Below are 23,182 nucleotides of genomic sequence, written 5' to 3'. Positions count from 1 at the left end.
GGTTTTCATGCCTGATAGAGTAGCTGTAGTGACAGATTTACAAATTCCCTTTGCTTTTTTTTTTTTAACATCTTTATTAGAGTATAATTGCTTTACAATGGTGTGTTAGTTTCTGCTTTATAACAAAGTAAATCAGTTATACATATACATATGTTCTCATATCTCTTCCCTCTTGCGTCTCCCTCCCTCCCATCCCTATCCCACCCCTCTAGGTGGTCACAAAGCACCGAGCTGATCTCCCTGTGCTATGCGGCTGCTTCCCACTAGCTATCTATTTTACGTTTGGTAGTGTATATATGTCCATGCCACTCTCTCACTTCGTCCCAGCTTACCCTTCCCCCTCCCCATATCCTCAAGTCCATTCTCTAGTAGGTCTGCATCTTTATTCCTGTCTTGCCCCTGGGTTCTTCATGACCTTTTTTTTTTTTTTAGATTCCATATATATGTTAGCATACGGTATTTGTTTTTCTCTTTCTGACTTACGTCACTCTGTATGACAGACTCTAGGTCCATCCACCTCACTACAAATAACTCAATTTCGTTTCTATTTATGGCTGAGTAATATTCCATTGTATATATGTATCACATCTTTATCCATTCATCTGTTGATGGACACTTAGGTTGCTTCCATGTCCTGGCTATTGTAAATAGAGCTGCAAATGGTCCTTACACTGGATTCATTTATCTTGAGATGGCAGACAACTACAGCTGCAGACCTCAGTCTATGGAATGTAACAAGAATTTTTTCTTGTAATGTCATGACTTTCCTCTGCATTGTGGAGGCACTTTTAGCATCACTAGTGGTACTTTCTATGGGTCCCCTGACGTTATTCAAGGTTAATGGTATTACACTAAATACAATGAAAAATATGTGAGAACCACGAGAAATCACTTTTTACTGTGATATGCCATTTACTACAGAGAAAACTGCTCACGTGGAGATGATTATCATCACACAGCATTTTAAGTGGACACTCACAAAACTTACGCTCACTGCAATAGCAACAGGAGGTGACGACAAAATTACAATAGTACAGTATGTACTACAGTTACTTTTTTTTTTTTTTTTGCCGTACGCGGGCCTCTCACTGTTGTGGCCTCTCCCGTTGCGGAGCACAGGCTCCGGACGCGCAGGCTCAGCGGCCACGGCTCACGGGCCCAGCCGCTCCGCGGCACGTGGGACCTTCCCGGACCGGGGCACGAACCCGTGTTCCCCGCATCGGCAGGCGGACTCTCAACCACTGCGCCACCAGGGAAGCCCTACAGTTACTTTTATGCAGTTATGATTTAATACAGCATCTTTATGTTTGTTTCCATTTCTCTGAACTGTGAATGGCACCGTGTACAGTCTATAAGTGATTGTGTGCATGTTTTGATAAATTTTAACTTTTTATAATAGATTTGTGTATTTTTATGGTAGTAAATAATAAAATGGACTAGTATCTAGATATATTTTAAGCATTGGTGACATACCTTTTTCCTAGTTTTTTTTTTTTTAATATTTCTAAACTATGCAGTTCATCTGCAAGTTTTCTCAAAGTGCCGCAAATCTCCAAAATATTTTCCAATATACTTATTGAAAAAATCCACATATAAGTGGATCCATGAAGTTCAAACCCATGTTGTTCAAGGGTCAACTACACAAATCTTAAAAGTCTTTTCAAAAATAATAAAAAGCCTTAGCCATCTGAGCAGATAAACTTACTTTATTCCAACTGTTTAGAAACTACTATTTATAAACTAGCAAGTTTTATATTGTACCTAATTCATGACAAAAGTTTTAAAATGAAAACTATGAGATCTCTGTCTGTATCTGTGTGTATAGATGTTGATGTATGTACATTATAGATATAGTATTTTTCTACCTCTGGATGTTATTGTCAAAATTAATTTATAAAAAGAGCTCTATTTAATTGGTTTTAAAACAAACAAGTGCTTATGAAAAACTCTCAAAAATATAGTAGAAACTAACCCAAATGTTTTCAAATTCACATGATCTAGGATTAATCTTTAGTAAATAGAAGCAAAATTTAAGTTATTGGTTTACGTAAAATAGTCATGTCTGTAGAGTTATCAGCGTTAAAAATAAAACTTTTATTCTACTTGGGTGTACCAAAGTTCAAATAAGTTTATATTACCTCTGTTACAAAACTTGTCAGCAAGAAAAACAGCTCGGAGGGCTGCCTTTAGTCTCATGAAGTTTTCATGGGTAATCTAAACATAACTGTTGAGAACAAATGATTTAAATGATGTAAATGGGCCAAAAGTTTAAAGGTGAACACCTTAGTAATAATTATGGTACATATACTTAAAAATACCTTCTCCAAATCTTTCTGGTAACTTGAAACTTTAGAGTTTTGCTAAGTTAAGCTCAGTGATGGGAATTCATTGGATGTCTAGATCATTTCCAAATAAGATAAAATAATTAAACATTAATTGCTAAAAAAGTCTAAGTTTACTTACTTTTGTCTTATTACAGAAAATCTAAGGATGTTAGATTTATTAGTAAACATTACTTTGTATCACACTGGAAAAAATTTATGCTATGAGGAAATGTATGTTTCTAGAAATTATGAAATGTATCTATAAGTTTGCCTATCAAAAAGTACTGGTAGAACGAACAGTTCACAACTTCTTCTTAGTTTTCACTAGAAATTAAGGTTTCTGAGGGTTAAGAATTCTAATTAATATATATAATTAAAACTACTAAACTTAATAAGGAAAACATCTTCATATGTAAGGAAAATTTTTTAATGTATATAAAAAATGCAAAAGCATTTTGTTAAAGGAAAAGAAAGTAATTTTGTCCTAAAAAAGGGGGCTTTTAAAAAAAAGAGAAAGCATAGGACAAAATCCGAATGTAAAAGAGGGAGTTATAGAAGGTTTATGGAAAGGAATCCTGAGAAAAGAGTATTGTGTGCAGTCAGGATGGGCTAAAATTAGAATGAATTTACATCTCACATCAGTCAGAATGGCCATCATTAAAAAGTCTACAAATAATAAATGCTGGAGAGGGTGTGGAGAAAAGGGAACCCTCCTACACTGTTGGTGGGAATGTAAATTGGTGCAGTCACTATGGAAAACAGTGTGGAGTTTCCTCAGAAAACTAAAAATAGAATTACCATATGATCCAGCAATCCTACTCCTGGGCATATACCCAGACAAAACTATAATTCAAAGAGATACATGCACCACTATGGTCACAGCAGCACTATTCACAATAGCCAAAACATGGAAACGACCTAAATGTCCATTGACAGATGAATGGATAAAGATGTGGTACATATACACAATGGAATACTACTCAGCCATAAAAAAGAATGAAATAATACCATTTGCAGCAACATGGATGCAACTAGAAATTATCATACTAAGTGAAGTAAGTCAGAAAGAGAAAGACAAATACCATATATTTGTGGAATCTAAAATATGGTACAAATGAACTTATCTACAAAACAGAAACAGATTCACAGACATGGAGAACAGACTTGTGGTTGACAGGGGGGAGGGGGTGGGGGAAGGAAGGACTGGGAGTTTGGGATTAGCAGATGTAAACGCTTATATATAGGATGGATAAACAACAAGGTCCTAGTGTATGGCACAAGGAACTATATTCAGTATCCTGTGATAAACCCTAGTGGAAAAGAATATTTTAAAAAAATGTCTCTATGTGTATAACTGAGTCACTTTGCTGTACAGCAGAGATTGGCACAGCACTGTCAATCAACTCTACTTCAATTTAAAAAATGAAATTTCAGTAAAGAATGAATTTAATTGAGTGAATGAATTTTACTATCAGAAGTAAGCTCTGAGACAAAGTTTTCATGAACTATTGATCTGCTTTTGATAACATACTGTAACATTTTCTTTATCTTTCAAGTAATCTGTTGTAACATTCTGTATTTGCCTTTGAAATCTTTTGTCACTTTGGTTAAGTGGTAGCTAAGTATTACTTCACAGTGACCTATGATCCTCCTTGACCAAGTGTTTTAAAACCTTTTATATCTTTGACAAACTTCCCCAAATCAAATAAAGTCCTTTTGACCTCTAGCTTACTTGGGGATTTTTCACAGGCCCCCTGAAATATCTCAAAGAGAGATATCAAACTAATTAGGCTTATTTAGCATATTAAATTACATGGGAAGCATTGTCAAATAAGTGTTGATAAACCTTCTTAGGTTATTGCATGGAGGAATGTTATTAATATTTGTTCTAAAAATTAAATGAAATTCCTAAAAATCTGATGTCTTGGTGTAATGTTGTCAGTCATAATTCTAGTTATTACCTTAAAATGTTATGCATCACAGAAATAACCAAGTTTCCCTGTCAATTGCATTATTATGAATCAGATTTTTAACCATGTCATTTTAAGTCTTGTCATTTTTAGACAGTTATTGTTTTACTCTGATGCTTTTACAAAAATGCTTCATATTCAAGAAGATTCATAGAAAGGACTTTTTGACAAGTACAGATTTCTGATAACCTTCATATCATACCACTGAACTGGGTAAGAAATTATAGAACTCTAATGGAAAATATGATGGCTTCATAACATTGCTAATGAAAGATCAAGATTAATAAGAATTAATTACATGGGACTGAGTGAACTAATTAATATGATTATAATTTTTATGACTTTTTGTGTGAAATATTACTGGCTTTTTGATCTTTGTTTTCCAGTTATAAGGAAACCTTTTCTCTTATGCTAACTATTACTTACAGCAATTTGGTAAATAATGCCTTTGTAAGCAGAATTGAAACATTTATCTTTTTTCTCTCTACCTAATCCCTCCAGAATTCAGAAACTCTTAGTGAGGATTCTTATTTTCATGGCAATATAGTTATTTACATAAGTTCACTAAGAATCTGCTCTCCTTGTAACAGGATACAATTGGAAACACTGATTATATTACCAAGGCTTTGAATGGAATGTCATATTTGAGAATGTGCATAGAATCAGATATGAGCAGACAGCTTTAAGGAACTAAGATTGACTTTACAGAGCATTAAGCCCCTTGGAAAAACTGCCTGGTATCTTGCTTAGTTGCTTTTGTTCTTCCCCCTATAAACTGGACTGGATCCTGAATTCTTCTTTCCTCAAATGTTTGGCTACAACTCTCCAAACTAACATTTCCAATTTTTCTCCCACTTCTGATTCAGAATCATTGAGAACTAAAGCTGCCCTTTTCCTGAAGTCCTGCAAACTGAAGCTGAACAACTTGATAAAAACTTAAGAGGGATCACCACAATAGCCCATGTTTAGACCAACTTCATGCCTGTTGCTGTGTAAGCCACTCAAAAAGTTTACCTAATCACCTGATGACATCATCAGAGACACTGCAAACTGCAAAAGATGCTTTGACCCTGACATCTAAAAATCTTCTCAATTGCAGCTCTCAGGTCTCAAGACACTGGGTTTATAGTTTGCTCCAACAATTAACCTTTGTTTTCCTTTTGTCTTCATTGCAATGTCTCTTATTCAATACCTGATTGCTTGCACCTTATAGGCTCAACTTTGAGAGCTCACCTGCATCACCACCTCCTAAAACAAGTAACCGAACTGACCTATTGTCAGGACTAAGACGCGGGTTCAATGAGATATAAGGCAATCTATAAACTCAACTTCTAGACTGTGAAACTTCTTGGAGCAGTTTTAAAGGCAGGACTGTAGGGGAGCAAAATTTCTCTGCAAAATGTCTCTTTGGCCTGTAGATAAGGCAGGCCCAAAAGACTCAGGAAGAACTTTTGACCTTCCCTCTAACTGCCTAAAAGGATTCAGATAGAGGGTCTGCTCCTGGAATAGACCAGAGACATCTGTAAAAAATAAAGGCTAGGTGTGGTGGGGGAAAACTGGGAAGCGCCTATAGATCAGAGTTCACTCTGTATCCCACTGTATCTGCAGGGCCCAGCAAACAGATGTCTACCAAATATTTGTTTTTCTATCTCCATGTGAATTGCCTTCCTCCCCTTTGAAGTCCCAAACCACTACCCCCAACATCCTCTTTTGTCTTTAGCTGGAGATAATATTTAGGGTGAGGGCTTTGGTCACTTTGGTGAGTTACTCTGTTTTCCTGGGTCTCTCCTATGTATACATGTTATTAAACTTTATTTGATTCTCTCCTGTCTCATGTCAATTTAATTCTTAGACCAGCCAGAAGAACCTAGAAGGGTAGAAAAGCTTCTTCCTCCCCCACCCCAGGCACTGTGCTACATGTGCTACCAAGGAGAAGAAAACAGATATGGTCATTGTCCTTCGGAGCTTGGCAGTCTGGGAAATAAATCTTAAGGAAACATCGAACAACTGCAGAAATATAATCTGTAATGAGGGCTAAGAATTAAACATAGAGTTCTCTAAGATCTTGTAACAGGGGGGCTTCCCTTGAGGGAAGGGACTAACAAGCAAAGATGTAAAGAAAAAACACACATAAGGAGAACACATGTGCATGCATCTTGGGGAACAGGAGAGGAGTTGTTTGAAGTTTAAGAGACTGAAAGGGGGAGAGTGTGGCTGCAGAGCTGAGACGAAGGGGAAGAATGGTGCATAAAAATGAGGTGGATAGAGGCCAGGGGACTTTGTAGAGATTTTGGTCTTTTTTGGAAGAGCAATGAATATCCATTGAAAGTTTCTAAGTGGGAGGATGGTGTGATCAAATTTAAATGTTTAAAGATACGTTGGGGGCTTCCCTGGTGGCACAGTGGTTGAGAGTCCGCCTGCCGATGCAGGCGACATGGGTTCGTGCCCCGGTCCGGGAAGACCCCACATGCCGTGGAGCAACTGGGCCCGTGAGCCATGGCCGCTGAGCCTGCGCGTCCGGAGCCTGTGCTCCGCAATGGGAGAGGCCACAACCATGAGAGGCCCGCGTACCAAAAAAAAAAAAAAAAAAAAAAACAAGATACATGGCTGCTCTGTGGAGGGCAGATTCAGAAGGGAGCTCATATGGAATCCTGAAGACCAGCTATGAGGCTATAAAACAATAGCAGCTTGAATTAAGCTGGGGATAGAGAAAACAGATGGGTTTGACAGATACTTAGGAGATCAAAACAACAGGAGTTGGTGATGGGCTGGCTATAGGAGGAGGGGAAAGAGAAGCCGGTATGAAGTATGATGCCCAAGTTCCTGGCTCATGTAACTGAATGGGTGGTGGTACCATTCATGGAGACAGGGGACACCAGAGAAGGACCACACTTGGGGAGGGGCTGGTGTGGGGACTCACGAATTCAGCGTTGAACACGTTGAATATGAGGGACACTTGAGACAGCTTTGAGATGAAACAAAGACTGGGGAAGCAGTCTGGGCTGGAGATGGACATGGGAAAGCCCACTAAGCCTTGGGTTGGGCTTGGATGAAATGATGTCACAAGAGTGAGAAGATAAGAGAAGCTTTAGGCAACTCCAAGATTCCTGCTCTGTAAAACTGTCTCTTCTATGTGCTTTGGCCCTTGGCCCAGGAACTTCTTCCATGTGCCATGGGTAGCATATTTGTTCCTCATTCCTAGTGTACTTTTTCCCTTTTCCAATCCAAACTTATCATCAAAACATCATCTCTGCAGTTTGTATTCTTGCCAAGGATGTATGACCTGAATCTAATCATGAGGAAACAGACAAATGCAGATCATGGGACAATATACAAGACAAGCAGCCTGGCCCCTTCAAAAGTGTTAATGTCACGAAAGACAAAAAAAAAAAAATCAGATAAAATAAATCAAGGGGACAGTTCTAGAATCTAGATTAAAGATGATGAGAAAAACATGACAATCAAATGCAATCTGTGCTCCTGGATTAGATCATAAGTCAAAAGGAAAAAAATTATAAAGGATATTTGGGGATGTTGGGGAGGAAGAAATTTTCCTCTACCCTTCTAGGTTCTTCTGGCTGAACTAAGAATTAAATTGACATGAGACAGATTAACAGGAGAAAATCAAAGTTTAATAACATGTATACTTGGGAGAGACCCAGGGAAACAGAGTAACTCGCCGAAATGGCCAAGCCCTCACCTTAAATACCATCTTCAGCTAAAGACAAAAGAGGATGTTGGGGGTAGTGGTTGGGGACTTCAAAGGGGAAGGAGGCAATTCACTTGGAGATAGAAAAGCAACTGTCTCTGGGTGCTGCAGAGACAACAGGACACAGAATGGACTCTGATCTCCAAGCCCTGCCATGTTTCCCACCACCACACCTAGGCCATATTCTTTGCAGATACCTCTGGTGGTAGCTCTATCGGGGAACAGACCCTTCACCTAAATCCTCTGGGCAGCTAAGGGGGAGGTAAACAGAGAAATCTCCTGAGTCTTCCGTTTCTTAAAAATAACTTGTCTAAATTAATCCTCAAACCAAAGAGATACATTTTGGGGTGGCAAATTTTGCTCCCCTATAGGGACAATAGGGGAAACTTAAATATGATATATTAGAGAATATTTATTGTATCAGTGCTAAATGCCTTGGATGTGATCATGATATTAGGATTATGTAGGAGAATGTCCTGGTTCTCAGGAAGTATATGCTGAAGTGTTTAGGGATGATATGTCGGCAACTTTCAACTAGTTCAAGAAAAAAGAAAGAGAAAGAAAGAGAGAGAAATAAAGCAAACACTGGAATATGGTAACAAATTGGAAACTTTAAGTGAAGGTACATAAATATTTACTGCACTATTCTTGGAAATTTTTTTTAAGTCTTTTAAATTAATTTTAAGGGAAATTGCAATGACTTCTGAGACCAACCACCCAGAGTTAGGGCAAACTTCACAAGTTAAAGGTCCAGCCCCACAGAAGACTGCCTTCACTTCAGACAGTAGCCACAAGTTTGGGGGTCCTCAGGCCACCCTCACGTCTGATCAGCTGGCTGTGAATTTGGGAGTGCCCACTATCCCCTCAGATTTGGTAATTCACCAGACACAACTCAAGAAAGTGCTATACTTACGATTAGTTTTATACAGCAAAAGAATAAGCAGAACTAGCCAAACACGGCAAGGTCTGGGAGTGTTCTAAAAGCAGAATTTTCATTGTTCTCTGCCTCCGGAGTCAGGACATGCTACACTCTCGATGTGTGAGAGTACACAGAGTATGGCCAACCAGGGAAGTTCACCCAAACTTTGGCGTCCAGAGTTTGATTGGGGTTTCATTACATAACCATGATTGATTGAGTCCTTGGCTATGCCCCTCTCCCCTCCCAAGAGCTCGAGCTGATAACACATGGCTCAAAGCCCCAACCCTCTAAACACACCATTGGTCTTTCCGGCATGGCCTGTCTCCATCCTAGGTCATCTCATTATATAAACCCTTCATGGCCCACCATGAGTAACAAAGACATTCCTGTCACTCAGGAAATTCCAAGGATTTAGAGGTTATCCCCAGGAAACAGGGACTAGGGCCAGCCAACCTCTTTATTACACAGAAATAAGACAAAATATATTTCACAACAAAAATTAAAAAAAAACTTGCATTAAAACAGAAGTGGTGGGCAGAAGACCTAAATAGACATTTCTCCAAAGAAGACATACAGATGGCCAACAAGCACATGAAAAGATGTTCAATATCTCTAATTATTAGAGAAATGCAAATCAAAACTACAATGAGATATCACCTCACTCCAGTCAGAATGACCATCATCAAAAAGTCTACAAATAGTAAATGCTGGAGAGGGTGTGGAGAAAAGGGAACCCTCCTACACTGATGATAGGAATGTAAATTGGTACAGCCACTATGGAGAACAGTATGGAGGTTCCTTAAAAAACCAAAAATAGAGTTACCATATGATCCTGCAACCCCACTCCTGGGCATATATGTAGAAAAAACTATAATTTTAAAAGATGCATGCACCTCAATGTTCACTGCAGCACTATTTGCAATAGCCAAGACATGGAAGCTACCTAAATGTCCATTGACAGGTGAATGGATAAAGAAGATGTGGTGTATCTATAAATGGGAATATTAGCCATAAAAAAGAATGAAATACTGTAATTGCAGCAACATGGATGGACCTAGAGATTATCACACTAAGTGAAGTAAGCCAAAGACAAATATCATATGATATCACTTACATGTGGAATTTAAAAAAAAAAAAAAGGGCTTCCCTGGTGGCGCAGTGGTTGAGAGTCCGCCTGCCGATACAGGGGACGCGGGTTCGTGCCCCGGTCCAGGAAGATCCCACATGCCGCGGAGCGGCTGCGCCCGTGAGCCATGGCTGCTGAGCCTGCGCGTCCGGAGCCTGTGCTCCGCAACGGGCGAGGCCACAACAATGAGAGGCCCGCGTACCGCAAAAAAAAAAAAAAAAAAAAAGATACAAATGAACTTATTTACAAAACAGAAATAGACCCATAGACATAGAAAACAAACTTATGGTTACCAAAGGGGAAAGGGGTTGGGGGAAGGGACAAATTAGGAGGTTGGGATTAACATATACACACTACTATATATAAAATAGATAACCAACAAAGACCTACTGTATAGCACAGGGAACTATGCTCAGTATTTTGTAATAACCTATGAGGGAAAAGAATCTGAAAAAGAATATATATATACACACACACACACACTTAAAAAACTGAATCACTGTGCTGTATACCTGAAACTAACCAACATTGTAAATGAACTGTACTTCAAAAAACAAAACAGAACAAACAAAAAAAACACAAGTGGACCTAGAGCATTTGAATCAAAAACTACCAGACTCCAGCAACCCTGTCTTAGGTTCATGCAGCCTCTAACAGCACAGTCTGTTTGCATCTTAAGTTTAAAGAGGCCACTTAGATGTCACACAGTTCTCAATTTAAAGGCATCAGGATAAGTCATTTCACTTTTCTGCACAGGGTCAGCTGCAAACAGGAAATACGCAGCTGTGTAGGAGTAAAGGAATGGAAGAAAGTCATTTACATTTGTTGTCCAATACTTCCCAATTCAATTTAATATGCCAAGTTCTTATGATAAGCACAACCTATACTACTTCAGCCAAATCAGAACATTCTAACTCTCCAAGTCAATCAGGGAGGAAGTCAGGGTTCCACGAGCCTGTGAAAAATCACTGCGTCATTGTAAATTAGAACTGTCATCAGCCCTGTGGCCCCTGGACTGTCCTCATCACGAGGCTGTGAACCAAAATGACTTAGGGTGAATGTATCTGCAGGAGAAGGCTTCAAGGTACAGGACAGAGGGAACTGCCTTGTTCAGAGAATAGAGGGAAGAAATGTTCATGAAAAATGAAAAGAGGAGGCTTGTTATCCAGCAAATAGAGGCACTAGAAGCATCAGTATTCTCTCTGTAACTAGTTTGTTTTTAAATATGAAAGTGAGGGAATTCCCTGGTGGTCCAGTGGTTACAACTCCACGCTCTCACTGCTAAGGATCCGGGTTCGATCCTGGGGAACTTCTCCTTGATCCCAGCGCCTAAATATGAAAGTGATACATGCCCATAGTTTTTTTTTTTTTTTAAGTTCAATCAGCAAAAGGATATAACAGGAATTACATTCAAAATATTTTACAACAGCAAGAAAGGCACAGACCCATCAGAATAGATTCCAGCCATTGTACGGAGTAGGACCCACTGAAGAGCAGTCTCTATGTACAACCCAAGGGTCTGGATATCCAGCACCCCAGAATCCCACTTGCACTCCCCACGGGGAACCACTGTCCATTTCTTCGGACTTGTTCCAGAAATGTTTTGTGCCTCTACCAGCATATCTATGTGCCTATGCACCCCTTTTTGGAGAGATCCCTGTTTTTTTGTTTTTTGTTTTTTGTTTTTTTTCTCCTGTTTTTGAAGACACTATTCTGTTCTATAACACGCTTTTTTCTTTTAATCATGTACCTTAGACATCATTCTACATCTGCACACACAGAGCTATCTCACTTTTCTTAAGCTTTAGCAATGCTACTCAAAGTGTGGTCTGGGCACCGGTGTGAGGCCAGGAAATGTGTGTTCCACTCTGAGAAAACCTAATGGAGAGCTTGCACCAGAATGCAAATCAACTCCGTCTCTAAATACACGCTTTCCTTCGGGTGAGACAGACGTATACTTTTGTCAGTGAGATTTTGTTGTTAAAGTCGCTGCTTTACATTCTGGCTCCAATTCCTTATCTCCTAGCAGACCAGCAACACACGAGCGAATGTCTACTTCAAGCAGCCCCAGAATAGCCCTAGAGTATGCACACTGTAAGTTATTTGACCAATCCCCTCGTGATTGGCACTGAGGTTCCTACAAGTGAGCATACATCTTATGCACCTGAGAGAATATTTCTATGGGAGAGGTTCCTGGGAGTGGGATCAAGGGTTGTGCAGTGGATGAGAATGCTGATCAGGATGGTGGCAGAGGTTAGAAGTGACCCCAGAGATAACTAGTCCAACTCTTACGTTTCATTGGGGAGAAAACTGAAGCCGGAAAGGTAAAAGCAAGCTCCAAAGTCAGACAAGTCAGTGGCAGAAGTAGGAATGGCCCAACTCCTCTAAAAGGCACTGGGTATCAGTGGAGCAACAAACTGGACATGAGGCCTTAGAGTCTGAGCTAAGGGGACTGGGGAACAGTCCCAGGGACACGTCCAGGGACAGAGTGACTGTCTCTGATATCAGTATAACATGGGACAATTAAGGGTGTCTCGGGGTCACCCTGGGGCCTGATTGGCAGGGTATCCAGGTCCTGTTTTCACGGGTGTTGCTAGGCCTCTTAGGAAGACTTTGGAGCACACTGCTTGGGCCTGATTGAATCCATCTCGTGGAGGGAGGAAGGAAGAGGTTACATTAGCCCAGGATATCCTACGAAGGCAGATAATTCACCTGTGATAGTGGGTTGTGGTCAGAGGAAGAAATGGAAGAGTGAAAAGGAATTCGAGGCAAATGAAAGGTTAAAAGGGCAGAAAACAAAGCTGTGTAAGACTATGACAGAGGGAGAGTTTCAGCAAAGGCTAGAGGGAGTCACCACAGATTTAGAAAAAGGAAAAGAGCCACGGAGGCTTGGAAGCCAAAAGAGCCAAGTTCCCAGAAGGAATAAGGAGACAGCTGTGTCAAAAGCTGCAGGGTTTCAAGTGAGATGAAAACTTTCAAATAACATTGGATTTGGCAACATGGAAGCCACTGATGACCTGGCTGAGAGTCACTTCAGTAAAGCAGTGACAGCAGAATCCAGATTGCAGTGGCTTCAGGAGGGAATGGGAAGTGAGGAAATGGGGCCATTGAGTATAGATGTACCGATGACTGATTGGGAAGGTGGGAGGGGTGGGGGGAGGAGGCAGCTGTGGGAACCAAGGAGCATGTCCCAGAAGACCTTCGCTCCACTTCTGCATCTACGTGGGCAGTTTACTCACGCCCAAGGCCATAAGTAGCTGGAGAGAGAAAGCGGGAGCCCCAGCTTCCTGTACCAGCCTCAGCGGAATCATGGTTCCCTGGGGATTGGTATAAATTATCCATAGTAACAGAACTCAGTGCCCAGCCTGTTTGCAAGACCTATGCATGGGGTATGATAAGAACAATAGTCACCATTTATTGAGAGCTTATTTATGCAGAGCTAAGAGCTTTATGCAAATTACCTCATTTAATCCTCACAACAACTCTGTGAGGTAGGCCTTATTATTTCCTCCAATTTGAAAATGATGAAACCTGAGATGCAGAGAGCTTCATTAGCCTGCTACAGGTCATCCAGCCAAGAAACGGCAGCATCAGGATTCAAACCCAGGTCCGTTCTCTCCCAACAGTGCTCCTAAACATGAAGGTGGGGTCCCTCAATCTGGACTCTATGAATCACAGACATCAGCGTCACCTGGGGAGCATTGGAAACATGCAAATCCCCAGGTTCCACAAAAGATCTACTGACTCCCAATCTGTGAAAGTGGAGCCCAGAATCAGAGCTTCTATCCGGCTCCTCACATGATTCTCATGCTCACAGAAGTCTTCTTATGTGAAGAATTTTACCTCCTTACTGTGCGAGCTGCCTGTCATTGGTTGTCATCCACATTGGGATTTACACTCTTCCCTGAGGTTAAAGACAGCCTGGACTGCTTGTTTGAGATAAAATAATTTCTCAGGCTTTAACTTGGGCCTATTGAATGAGGATTTCCAGGGGAGAGGACTGGCCGTCTGTGTATTTAGCAAGTTCCCCAGGTAATTCGTATCTTCAGAGAAGACTGAGAAATATTGTTCTGTTATTTGCAGCTGAAAGTATTGTAAGCACTACCCCAGACTCTAATTTAGGTTCTAACACTTAATTATTCCAAGATTCATTTTCCTTGTCTATAAAGTGGGCATAAGTATGCCCACCTGGTAGAGCTGGGGTGACAATGAGATACTGTACCAATTAGGATTAGACTTACCTGTGTATAACATAAAGTAATAATGGCTTAAACAAAAGGGTTTATTTTTCTCTCAGGTAAAAGTTGGAGCTAGGCAATCCAGAACTGATATGAGGTCTCTAATCATTAGGGACACAGACTCTTGCTGTCTGTCTTTCCATCTGCCCTGTCATTGAACAGGATTTCAATGAGGATTTCATTCAATCCTCATTCATTACTAGCATATTGCCTCTTGGCACAAAATGGCTGCTGAGGCTGCAGTCATTTTTTCCATAGTCCCACCAAGAGGAAAGGGAAGAAGGGATGCAGCTTCTACTCAAGATCCCCTTAAGGAGTATTTCTGGCAGGTCTTCATAACACTCCTGTTTATGTTGAATGACCAAGAGTCATGCAATATAGTCACAGAGCCACACCTAGTTGCATGGAAGCCTGAGAACTAAAATCTTTTAGTTCAGAATCAGATCTTTGCCACCCCTAAATAAATCAGGCTTCTGTTACATTAAAAAAAAAAAAAGAAGAAGAAGAAGAAGTTTAATAAAATTTGGCAGCCACAAGGGAATTCCCTGGCAGTTCAGTGGTTTGGACTAGGTGTTTTCACTGCTGTGGGCCTGAGTTCGATCTCTGGTCGGGAAACTAAGATTCACAAGCAGTGTGGTGCAGCCACAAAGATATTCTTCCACAAACTTCCTACTGCTGGGAGCTGAGGACACCTGCTGCTATGCTTTGAAATCTATTGGCCATGGCTCCCAGGAGGTGCACCCCACCCATGGCTGAGTTTGATGGCGTACGAAGTCAGACCCAGTCCTGAGAGACAAGGGATTCCTTTATTGGCTAACTTTGGCTCAAGGACTCCCTGAGAGCTTTGCCAAACCTTCGTTAGACTGAATCTTCCTTAATCTGCAGGGCAGTCTGGGACACTTGCTCCCACCTTCTCTCCCTCTCTCCTTCACTTGGGGTCTGATGGCCTTCCTGGCCTTCTCTAGATCGCACCCTATTTCCTTTCACACAGGCATTTCCCCCTAGTAAAATCCTTGCACGGTTAATCCCAGCTTGGTGTCTGCTTCTTGAAGGACCTGGACTGACAAAATTGGCAAGGCAATTCACAGTCTCTAGCATAGATTTATTTAAATAATGCATATAGAAGCTGCATAACTCAGGGATGAGCATGTAGCAGGCACTCAATAAATAATGGCTGTGTGATAATGCTGGTGGTAGTGGAGGAGGAGGGAGACAAGGGAGAAGGGGAGGAGAGGGGGGAGAAGGAGGAAGTACAGAGCCAGCCATGGAGAAAGGAGTGTTTATAGATTGGTGGGACAAGAGTCTGAAGCAAATCACGCTGTTTGATTCTCTTCCACCCCCACAATATTTCTATTACAGTAAAATCTGGTTAAAATCAATACCAAAGTCAGTAGGAAAGGGGCAAAATAGATCCTACATAGTTGTCATCTTGGGGAGACTGAACTGTTATTACTTAGCATCAGCCATTTCAAGTCATTTTTCAACAAAAAAGAACGGGGAAAAAAGAAGAAGAAAGAAGTAGGGCAGGCCCCAAGACAAAACTGCACAAAATAAACCCAATGTCCTGAACAACTCTGGTCCTCATATGGAAAAATGGTGACCAGAAATTACTTGTTGTAATGACCTAAGAACACTATTCCCATAAGAAAGTTTTCAGCATAAAAGTTAAAGCACATGCAAGTCTCTACAAAAATAATGAAGAATTCAAGGAGATAAGACAGTGAGGGAAGGCGCAATGGGGGGAAATGTGGATGTAATCTGTATAGGACACAAAAGTTCCTGGGAGGGGCTTCCCTAGTGGTGCAGTGGTTGAGAGTCCGCCTGCCGATGCAGGGGACGCGGGTTCGTGCCCCGCTCCGGGAAGATCCCACATGCCGTGGAGCAGCTGGGCCCGTGAGCCATGGCCGCTGAGCCTGCGCATCTGGAGCCTGTGCTCCGCAATGGGAGAGGCCACAACAGTGAGAGGCCCGCGTACCACAAAAAAAAAAAAAAAAAAAAAAAAGTTCCTGGGAACCTAATCGACATCATGTACTCAGCACATGGTAGAAGCTCAGTGAATGATGGTCGCCCAGGTAACTGAATGGCTCACTCAAGGTTATAGCTCGTCATTCATTCACATGTTGAAGAAAGATTTGTAGAAAGCCTACTATGTGCCAGGCCCTGTGCTAGGCCCTGAGGGTGCCTAGACACCCTCAGTGACAGTGAACAAGACAGTGAACAAGACAGTTGAGATCCGTGTCCTTACCATCCTTCTGCAGAGAAATCTCCTTTGCAGACACTTTATGTGGGTCCCTCTACCTCTGTCTTTCCATAAACACTGCCTGAATTGGTGACCATGTCTAACAGATTAAAGCCTATACATTTTTAAAAATATTTATTTATTTATTTAGCTGCTCCAGGTCTTAGTTGCAGCATGCAGGACTCTTTGTTATGGCATGGGGGATCTTTTAGTTGCAGTATGCAGGCTCTTAGTTGTGGCATGCAGGATCTAGTTCCCTGACCAGGGATCTAACCCAGGTCCCCTGCATTGGGAGCATGGAGTCTTAACCACTGGACCACCAGGGAAGTCCCCAAAGCCTATACATTTCTTCTAAAATATTTTCTTTGTCTTTAAAACCAAGTTGACACACCCATGTAAAATGATCCATGATGCCACCTTGGATTTCTGTTAAATAACTTTGTATTAGTTATCTATTGCTGTGTAACAAATTAACCCCCAAATTAGCAGCTTAAAATAACAAACATTCATTATCTTAGAGAGATAAGGACTGACTTAGCTCAGTGGTCCAGCTCAGGGTCTTCCATAAGGTTTTGGTCAAAGTGTCAGTTGGGGCTACCATCATCTGAAGGCTTGACTGGGGCTGGAGAATCTGTTTCCAAGGTGACTCACACACAAGGCTAACAAGCTGATGCTGACTGTTGCCAGGGGACCTCAGTTCTTTGCTACACGGGTCTTTACATAGGGCTCCTCCTGACACGGCAGCTAGCTTTCCCCAGAGCAAATGATCTGATAGAAAGACAGACACAGAGAGACCAAGAAAGAAGCTGCAATGTCTTTTATAACCTAATCTCAGAAGTGACAAACCATCACTTTTCCTGTACTCTGTTGGTCACATAGACCACCCCTCTGGTACAATGTTGGCAGGGACTCCACAGGGTCTGGGAACAAGGAGCAGGGGTCACTGGAGGCCCTCTTGGAGACTAGTTACCACAGCCTTCAAGGAGAGCTTCCTCTCCCCAAACTCCACCCAAACTCCAGTGGGGGAGAGGGTGTGCGTGCAAATTCCACTGTGTGAAAACACAAAGGCACACAGCAGTAAATTTACTCTGTCCTGGAAACCCAGTATTTGAACCCCAGAGAACTGCCTTTCCTCAATCCTACTTCAGCACCACACCATAGGCCTGGACATCATAGAAGCAGCTCCAATTAAGTCATCGGTGTCTGTTTCACTGTTAGAGTCCTCCCTCTGAGGACCCACAGGAAAAATACCTCTCTGGTCTCAGGGTCAGGAAAAGTTGTGCTTCTCCTGAATAACTACTTTGTTTTTCTCATGTAAAATGTGGAATTTTGTTACCACTCACGTCTCCCTCTTTACTTTGGCTATTGGGAAGCTTGGAGCCAACCGTGTAAGCCTCTGCTGGTGTCCATCTCCTTGAGCTAATGTCACCCTGGAATTATCTCTTCTACTTGTTCTATATCCCCTCCAATCCCTTCTCTCTTTTTTTGCCATGTCACGTGGCTTGCAGGATCTTAGTTCCCTGACCAGGGATTGAACATGGCCCTGGCAGTGAAAGCGCTGAGTCCTAACCACTGGACCACCAAGGAGTTCCTTCCAAACCCTTCAACTTTTCATTTTATCCTTTTGTATGTTTTGTACTTTTATAATTCCTCTCAAAGCTTTTGTGGATTGGAGTATAAATACACCGATAAAGTTTGTGTCCAAACACTGATGACTTGCACACGTGTGCCATCTAGCGGTGACACTGATAACTGCCAGAATAGAAACCTCCCTGATTTTTCAGATTTGTTTTTTCTGGGAAGTGGTGGTGTGGGAGTGTGGAACAGGAGGGAGACCAGAACCGCTCTCTGTGCTTTGTCAGGGAATTGAGACTGTGCTGGGGATTAAAGAGACTACAGTCAGGGCAAAGGAGCAGGTGATTCAATGGCTAGAATCGGACATGATTTATTGGAATCTAAAGAAGCAAAAAAACAGTGAAGATCCAGCAAATGAGGAAGGCACTGGCGGTGGAAGTGTTAAGTGAAAGGTGTTAGAAAAACTGAACAATGAAAATAGACCTGATGCAGGCAGAAGATCACTTGAAAGGTACTTAATGTGGGTTGACTGCAGATGTGACCAGCCATTTTTTAAGCATTCATGTTAACCATAGGAAGAAGCTTAGAGTCTAATTTCGTTTTACTCAGGAGAAAACTGGGACCCAGAGGCACGGAACACCTTGTCCAAGGTCATACAGCCTGTTACTCACAGGTCCAGGATGACCCTGAGACCAGTCCTCTTTTCCCAGTACCACACTGCTTTTAATCATATGTAACAGGTGTTCATTTGGGCTTTCCTTTTGCACACAGGATTTTAAAATAAAAAATTGGACTGTCACCAAAAATTGCTGGATCCAGCAGGTTTCCAAGGAATTATTACTCACTTGTTTTGCAGCTGCCCCGCGGCACACCCACAGAGGGTCAGGATGGAGGTGGTTATGAAACACTGGCTTCACCAACCTTCACTAGACGGCTCATGCCACTAGTCCACAATGATGGGGAGGGATTCTAGGAGCCAGTCGCGGTAGCTGAGAGAGCTCCAGCCTGGGGAAGAGAAGATAAGTTCATTCAGCCACAGTGTTAACCCAGCATCTTCTCTGCACCAGGCTCCAGGCAGGATGCTGAGGCGGCAAAATCGGCAAGGCACTGGCCATATCCAGGAGCCATACACATGCCATTTGTCTGTACCCCGATGTGTGGTCCTGGGCACGGCTTGAGCTGCAGCTAAGGGATAGCTTGGATCTGGAGGGCCCCTGAAGACTTAGCCCAGGGGTCCGTAGTCTGAGGCTGAGCTGTCTTGGAAACAGTCTAGAGTCAGGGGACCACTGGGAGGATGGGAGCTACTATCTAAGCAGAACTTGAGACATTACCATATCAGACAGTGTAGATATAGAAGAGTTTCATCATCTCAGAGAGTTCTACTGGACAGCACCGGCCAAGAGCACCCTTTCCTGGATTTTCTTCATCTTACCAGTTCTTCCAGGCCCTTCAGATACTGACATAAGCAAGAGAGTGATATGAGTCACTGGTTTCTGCAAGGGGCAGAGCTCCATGGCTGTTCAAGATCTGATGTCCTCAGAGGTACAAATGACCCATCTGAGACAGAGGGCACTTGGAGGTCAGCTCTTTAAACTTTTCAGACTTCTATGCCCATAAAAGATGCCAAAATAGGTGCTGGGGAGTAGAGGGAGTATTAGGGGCCTCAATTTTGGAGGTCAGAAAGACCTAGGTTCCTATCCTCTCAGGTTTGAGACAAGAATTAGGATTACAGTAAGTCCCATACATACGAACGAGTTCCATTCTGAGAGGGCGTTCGTAAGTCCAATTTGTTTGTGAGTCCAACAAAGTTAGCCTAGGTACCCATCTAACACAATCGGCTACATAGTACTGTCCTGTAATAGGTTTATCATACTTTTCACACAAATAATACATAAAAAACAAAGAAAAATAAAGAAAACATTTTTAATCTTACAGTACAGTATCTTGAAAAGTACAGTACAGTACCAGCTACATCACCGCTGCTTTTACGCTTGCTTCCGGACATCCCGGGCTTGAAATAAAGATATTGTACTACTGTACTCTATACAGAACTGTACAGTGAAGTACACAAAAGCATAACCACTTGTAGAGGATGCACGCATGTGACAACGTACGCCAGACACGTGACTAACTTATGTGATTGGACATGCGAATGCAGTTTCACATCTCTGAAAGTTTGCAACTTGAAGGTTCGTATGTAGTAGATTTATTGTAGTTCCAATTGTACTGAGTTCTGACTACACTACTAGCTGTATAGTCTGGGCAGGTCAACAACCTTTATCCACCACACCCTCAGATTTCCCCTCCGTAAAATGCAAATACCCTGCAGCTGGGCAGAATGAATATCCTCAAGTGCAGAAACAGTAAGCCTAGGGGAGAGTCCTGGTGGCCCAAACAAAAACCAGCTACCGCTGAGAAAAGCGGGAAGAACAGCGGAGCTCCCTGAGGGCGAAGGTCACTGCCAGATGCAAGTCCCAACAAAAAATAGATCCCCCTACATGCGCAGCGCCATGATTCTTTGCACCCTTGTAAAGTGTCCGGTGGGCAGCAAGAGCTGGGGCTAATTTAGGGCCGTTATCCTCTGTTTCTTTTGAAGTAGAGCCCCTCATTTCTCAGAAGATCTCACAAAAATTTGCTTAATAGAAATCTAAGCTTGGAGAATTCTCAGGACTACAGTGTACCCACTAGTTCCCTCCTCACCCGCGACCCCCAGGGCCCAGGAGAGACGCCAGCCCCGGCAGGACCCGGAGACCTTCAAGTTACTACACTTCCCAGAGGCCTCTGCGCAAAGAGAGGGGGCCGGGCAGCGGCTCGCTTCCCCCGCCTGCACAGTGCGGGATGTTTTAATCACAGAGGTGTCGCCTTCCTGGCGCTCGCCAAGGTCCCCACGCACCCGGAACAGCCCCCATCTAATCAGCCGTGAAGAAATAAGCGCAGCAAGACACTCTAGGAAAGGTAGTTTCCAAAAATATTTCTGGGAAACGGAGGGAGGCAGCGAGGTTTGCCAGCCAATTAAGAGCCGGGCTCGGGGCTTGTCACGTGACTCGCGCTGTCAGCTGCTTTGGGGCCTTGGCTTGGCTGCGGGAGGGGGCGTCCGGAGCTGTGGGCAAAGCTACTGCCGACGCCTGGTCTGGCCTCCTCAGCCCCTGAGCCGTCCCCGCTGGCCAATCACAGCGCTGACCGCATATGTGCATATATTTGAACTTGGCGCTGGAGGACCTTGCAGTGCTTATCTCCTGCCTTGGCCTGTGCAGCAGCCAAACTGAGGCACTGGAGTTGCTTCAAAGCTTTATTGGATAAAACCATTCATCACCTGTTGGGTTCGCCTCATCTTTGGGGACCTTTTCTACTCTGTGTTCTGATTCGGCCACTGTGTCTTCACCCATGACCTTGTCGCCTCCGAAATTTAAGTCCTGGGACCCGTCTATATCTCGTTATCGGCCGCCTCTAGTTTCATTTCTTTCCCTACCCAGCCTAAATCCTCAGAATCCTGTCCTGCCTCATGTGCTTCTGTAACAACCCCAGACCGTCGATTAATACAGTCGCCTGCTTTGGGGTCGCTAGGTTCTTCTGGAGGGGGAAAGATACAACACCAACTTAACAGATTGGTGCCACTGGGATCAAGATCTCAGCTGTCAGCTAAACTCTAAGCTCCGTGGGATTGGGACAGCACTGGGAGGCCAAAAAAATAGAGGCGGAGAGTTTGCTGCTGAGACCTCTGGTGGGAGTACAAGGCTTTGCAAGGGCTATTTTTGTCGCATCCCACCTCATGTTTGTCCTATTAGAGCCTGAGAATGAAATGTAGAGCAAAGCAAAATATTAGTGATGAGAATATTCTAGAATGGCACGTTGGTGAGAAAATATCAATAGAAGATCCTGTAGAGACTCAGACAAATGTTAAGTAACATGAAGAATGAAATGAGAAATAGCAAGAAAGCATGCAAAGATGCTAAATTGGTATAGTTAAAAGTTTTAAATAAACTCAGAGAGCAAGATAAAGTCCTTTAAAAAGCATTATGATGGAAAGGGATTGCGTGTTTCTGATGGCCAGCCTTCCAGAAAGATTAAAAGATTATATCCAAAAATTCCTTTGAGAAGTGGCAGGTGTAAGAGGATCCTGGAAATTAGTAAGTAACCTGGCTTCAAAAATATAATTTTGAAAAAGGAGGTTTTTCATGAGGGGAAAAGGAGATCCAAAACAGATATGTCTGGGCATATCAGAGGCCCCTACTGTGTTGTATTTTAGGAGCAGAATCCCAAGTAGGCTGGGCTCCTGCTGTCACAAAGGCCATTAAGCAGGCTTTGGAGCCCCAGGGGGAGACCACACACGGCCTGAAACTTCTCAGGAAGTGTGCTGTCAAGCACTGGAGAGGAGATTTAGTTTGATTTTGTTCTCTCACAATGATTATGTGTTATTAACTTATATCTTTCTGTTCCTCTATAGCATAGGGTCCATTTGTTGTGTAAAAAATCCATGAAGTACCTTAAACCCTATCTAGTGTTTTCACATACCACATTGTATTTGATAAAGAAAAGCAGCAAACTTGTCTGTTAACAGTTAACTGGAAAGGGTATTGCTTTGAAAACAATCCAATTTGTTACACATCTGTATATCAACCTTGCCACCCGATTCTAAATTTAAATACTTCTGTTAAGAACTTCCCTGGTGGTCCAGTGGGTAAGGCTCCACGCTCCCAGTGCAGGGGGCTTGGGTTCGATCCGTTGTGGGGGAACTAGATCCCTTAGTTGCATGCCTCAACTAAGAGTCCACATGCCGCAACTAAGAAGTCCGCGTGCCGCAACTAAAGATCCTGCATGCTGCAACTGAGACCCGGCGCAGCCAAAATAATAAATAAATAAAATTTTTTAAAAATAAGTAAATAAATACTTCCTGTTTACCAACAGGAAATTACAACTACATGTACATATGTCTGTGGGGGAAATGCCTGCAGAGAATAACCACATCTTTATATGCAAAGCAAATATCCGAAACCAAAGAAAACAATTCTGGAATCCCAGGCTGGACATTAATATTTTAGGAGTAGAGCACAAGATCTTCAATAAACAAGAAAACCTACACGT

General features: G+C 42.4%; 1 long non-coding RNA gene across 1 annotated transcript in view; it reads left to right on the top strand.

Moving 5' to 3' along the window:
- Positions 1-20,931: 20,931 nt before the first annotated feature.
- The window catches only part of LOC115845500 (uncharacterized), a 56,984-nt gene continuing 54,733 nt past the window's right edge, over positions 20,932-23,182 (top strand). The window contains exon 1 of the long non-coding RNA XR_011376738.1: positions 20,932-21,055. This is a non-coding gene — a long non-coding RNA (uncharacterized lncRNA). The remainder of the gene's footprint in view (positions 21,056-23,182) is intronic.

This window comes from Globicephala melas, chromosome 15 (assembly GCF_963455315.2).
Source record: "Globicephala melas chromosome 15, mGloMel1.2, whole genome shotgun sequence".
Taxonomy (NCBI): Eukaryota; Metazoa; Chordata; class Mammalia; order Artiodactyla; family Delphinidae; genus Globicephala; species Globicephala melas.
The sequence above is the reverse complement of the archived record's forward strand: the minus strand, read 5'-3'. Positions and strand labels throughout refer to the sequence as shown.